This window comes from Trichechus manatus, unplaced genomic scaffold (assembly GCF_000243295.1).
Source record: "Trichechus manatus latirostris isolate Lorelei unplaced genomic scaffold, TriManLat1.0 scaffold00057, whole genome shotgun sequence".
Lineage (NCBI taxonomy): Eukaryota > Metazoa > Chordata > Mammalia > Sirenia > Trichechidae > Trichechus > Trichechus manatus.
The window spans coordinates 5,470,416-5,475,266 of record NW_004443993.1 but is presented as its reverse complement, the minus strand read 5'-3'; positions in this window follow the sequence as shown (position 1 = coordinate 5,475,266).

Here is a 4,851-nt window from a genome sequence, read left to right as displayed (position 1 = left end):
CGCCATCGCTGCCCCCGCCCCCCGGGCCAGCCTTTGTCCCGGCCCGGTCACCCCGGCCGCGCCTTTGTCTGCTCCCTGCCCGCGCGCCGCCCTGGCCCCGTCCCCGGGCTTGTCCCTGGGTCTCTTCCGATCTCTGTCCCTGTGTGTCTCTCGACTCTGCCCTTCTCAGTCCCTCTCTCTATCCCTATCTTTGCCTCTCTATTTCTGTCACTCCCTGTTTCGCCTCTCTTTGCCTCTGTTCTATCACTTTCTCTACCCTGTCCTCACTTCTCTCTGTCCCTTTCTCTGGCTCTCTGGCTCTGTCTCTACCTCTGTCCCTCACTCTGTCTCTCTCTGTCTCTATTTCTGTCCCTTTCTCCGTTTCAGTCTCTCTTTGCTCTATTCCTGTCATTTTCTCTACTTGCATCTCTCACTTCCTCTCTTTCGCTCCATCCTTCTTTCTTGCTTTGTCTCTTACCATGTCTCTGACTCTCTTTGTTCAGAAAAAAGATCCCAAGCATTCTCTCTCTTGCAGACTCACAATGCACATAAGCATAGTCAAGGCTCTGATAAGCCCTGCAGTTGAAAAACCTGTTTGTCTTTGCTTAAGCCAGCATTTCCCCAGTTTTTTTGCATCACGGAATCCTCTGCTACTTTGGGGTAACTCCCCTTAACACCCCTCCAAGAAACAGAGTTTGGGACACTCTCCCTTCATGTGTCTATCCTCCTACCCAGCTGATGGGTCCCTGCTGTCCCTGGTGGACTCCTCCTGTCTGCAGGACCTGGGCCAGGACCGGTAAGGGCTCAGGGCAAACTTTACCTGGAAACACAGATCTGTGCTGAGAGGGAGGGAAAAACAGCCCCAGCAGCTGGCAGCTGGGCCATGATGTTCTCCACTGAACATAAACAACAGTCACAGAATATAAACAGTGATCAGACAAGGCCACTCCATGACCGTGTCTGAACCAAGATAGAGATAAGGACACTCTGCAACCACAAAAATGAATACACACCCCCCTCTCCTGACTAACATGAGTGCGGCTTCTTACCAACTCCGCTTCCAGCCCCGCTTTCTCCTCCTCCCGCCTCCACGATAAAAATCACCGAAATACCCAGTCGCCACCTGCCCCCTGCTTCCTGACAGCCCCAAACCAGGATCGCTTCCATTCTCTTCAACTCTTCTGAAAACCACCCAACACCAGCTCAAATCCTCTAAGAAGCCTCCTCCCACCTCCCCCAACTCCCTCTTACTGGGACACCCTATAGTTGCCCAGAGTGTGGTCTTCCTTGCTGGAGCAAGCTAAATAAATCTAACCTTTTTTTATTATAGGGTGTGTTTCTGGTGGTCTTTGGGTGGTATGTTTGGATAGCACCTACCCTGTAATACATGAGGCACTGCTGGTTCAGAGGTAGAATTCTTGCCCTCCATGAAGAGACTCAGGTTCAATTCCCGGCCAATGCACCTCATGCGCAGCCACAGCTTATCTGTCTGTGGAGGCTTGTGTGTTCCTAGGATGCTGACCAGGTTTCAGCGGAGTTTCCAGACTAAGACAGACTAGAAAGAAAGGCCTGGCAATCTACTTCTGAAAATCAGTCCATGAAAACTCTAAGGATCACAACAGTCTAATCTGCAACTGATCATGGGGATGGTGCAGGACTGGGCAGTGTTTTGTTCCGTTGTGCATGGGGTCGCCATGAGTTGGGGTCCGACTTGATGGCAGCTAACAATAACCCTGGAACACAGCTTCAAGCAAACCAGGCCTCCAGAGGGCTCTTCTCTTCCCACCTGAACCTTCTAGAACTGTGTTGGATTTATATGGCCTGAGACCTGATTTCCACCTTTTTGGGGCATAGTGGTTAAGCACTTGGCTGCTATCCAAAAGGTCGGTGATTCGAACCCACCAGCCACTCCACAAGAGAAAGATGTGGCAGTCCGCTTTCATAAAAGATTACCACCTTGGAAACCCTATGGGGCAGTTCTACTCTGTCCTACAGGGTCAGTGTAAGTTGGAATAGACTCGACAGCCATGGGTGTGGAGCCCGCAGCAGAGCTGAGCAATTTGAGACTTCATTTGGATTATATCACTGGTTCCTCATCCGGCTACCTCCTGGATGCCACCATCACAGCCATCACAAGTAATTCTTCTAATGGCATCAGTCGTTTCTATCTGCTAAGTATCTCTCCCACTTACTCTGCTAACAGCATCTTGCTTGCGCCTTATGGATTCGCCTCCAGTAGACCAGATGGAGCTATGGCTAACACAGCCCCCCAGTCCCACACAGTCCAGGTGGATGAATCAGAGAACCCCACCCCCTGACCATAATAATTGGATCTGGAATGAGGGTGTGAAGCTAGAAATCTGAGGATCTCATTCTTTTCTCTAGGATTATGAGCAAGCTCTAAGGACTAGTCTGCCCACAGTCATCTTCCCCAGGTTTCTGGAAAAACAGTCTGCAGACTGAGATCCTCTGCCAGGATACAGTGGTGAGAGCCGGAGAGACAGTTATGGCTGTACTGGTTGAGCCCCTGGATACAGCCAAACCTGAAGCTAGAAGCTCTCATTCTTTCCAATACCATGAGCCAATCAATTTCCTTGGTGCTTCAGCTAGTATTAGTGGATTTCTGTCCCTTGTATCCATGACAGTCTTGGCTAATTTAGAAAGTAAAAACCCACTGCTGTTGACTCACAGTGACCCTATAGGACAGAGTAGAACTGCCCTATAGGTTTTTCAAGGCTGAAAATCTTTATGGAAGCAGACTGCCACATATTTCTCCTGCGGAGCATCTGGGGGGGTTCAAACCACCGACCTTTCATTTAGCAGCCAAGCATGTTAACCACTGCACCACTATGGCTCCAATTTAGAAAGCAGTATTTGGCAAAAGGTGGAATTGGCAGAGCAAAGGCGGGGCAGAGGGCCAGGGCCACCACATACATGGACCATGAAGTGAACAGGGCTTCCTAGATTTGCACAGTGCGCAACCTGCCCTCTAGAAGAGCCCTCCCTAGGAAACTGGAATTCTCTGTTATGTAGAAGAAAAACCACGGATTAAATTGTTGCCTGTTTTATCTTGGGACTTGCCTGTTTTATCTTGGGACTCTGACCGTGTGTGTGTCCTCTGAGGCTGTAGCTTGAGGGACTTTGGGGGAAAACATCAGAATGTTTGGCTATGCGGGTGCATTCCTGCATCTTTAACAAGGTCTTGCAAGAAAGACACAAGCTGCCTCCACGTAGACCTTCTCAAAGCAGAGCTAGACAAGCTTCTGCTTGCTTGTGTGGGGTTGCCATTGCCAGAGCTGAATTCTCTGCTCCAAGCCAGAGGAGGAGGCAGGTAATGAGGTAGGGGATAAAAGATTGGGGTTATCGGAGAACTGGGGGCACTTGATTCCCTCGGCCACTCTCAAACACTGAACACTCCCTGTCTGCAAAGGTTACAATTACCCTCACTGGGAAAAGCCTGTTAGCTGAGCGTCTCTACCCTCAGGATTGTAATCTGGTGTAAAATAGATGCTAAGGGGATGGGCAGACACAGATCTGTTGCTAGGAAACAGGGCCCTGCCAGGCTGGGCTCCAGACTCACAGATCACAGGTGAGGTCTCCAGAACTCAATCATCTTGGGCTGGACTAGAGAGCTGGGCCATACAGTTACACTGTTCCATAGTGTGGGCACAGTGATTGGTTCACAGCTGGGCATGTGATTCCAATGGGCCAATCAGAATGTTCCTTATATTCTGCTATGTTGTGGGGGATTTCCTTTGGAGCCTTAGTCATAAGCATTTGGACCACCAAGCAGCTTCCTTTGCCACTACTTGGAGAGACACAGACTAAGAGAAGAAGAGGGAGACAGAGTCCTGATGCACAACCACCCATGACCCAACTCTAGACTTTTCTTGTTTCTAAACCAGTAAAATCTTTTTCTGCTTGTGCTGGCTAGAGCTGAGCTTCTGTCCCAACAAAAATGACCTAAGATATTAGCAAAATGTCAGGCACCATTTATGAGCTCCATCCCAGAGGCAGGGACTGTTCCAAGCACGGTACATACACATTTTATTTCATTCTTGTGACCACCCTATGAAAGAGGAACTATTAACAATTCCATTTTACAGATGAGGAAACCAAGGGTCAGAGAGTGACCCTTGCCCAAGGACAGAAACGTAGGGAAATGGCAAGTCTGAATTCTGCCTCTGGGTAATGCTTACTGTTGACAAAGTAGCTTTCCTTTAAAAATTAATCTCAATTTTCCATGTTCAGTCTTATACATCTTATTGTTGTATGCTGTTGATACTGACTCATAGCGACCCTATAAAATGGAGAACTGTCCCATAGGGTTTTCTAGGCTGTAATCTTGATGGGAACAGATCGACAGGTCTTTTCTCCTACAGAGCAGCTGGTGGGTCCCAACCACTGACCTTTGGTTTAGCAGTTGAGCACTTAACCGCTACGCCACTAGGACTCATTCAAAAACCTTTTCAAATTTTGAAGTTCGCCTGAAATTTTTTAAATTTTTTTCCGTACAAAAATTTATACACACATTGTTATGTGACTCTAATTGCTCTCCCCATACTGTGACAGCACACTCCTCCTTTCCACCCCTGATTCCCCATTTCCATTCAACCAGCTCCTAACCCTCTCTGCCTTCCCATCTCATCTCCGGACAGAAGCTGCTGTTTAGTCTCTTGTATCTACCTGAGCTAAGAGGCACACTCCTCACAAGTATCACTTTATGTCACACAGTCCAGTCCAATCCCTGTCTGAAGAGTTGGCCTCAGAAATTGTTTCAGTTCTGGGCTGATAGAGAATCCAGGGGCCATGCTCTCCGGGGTTCCTCCAGTCTCAGTCAGACCATTAAGTCTGGTCTTCTTACTAGAATTT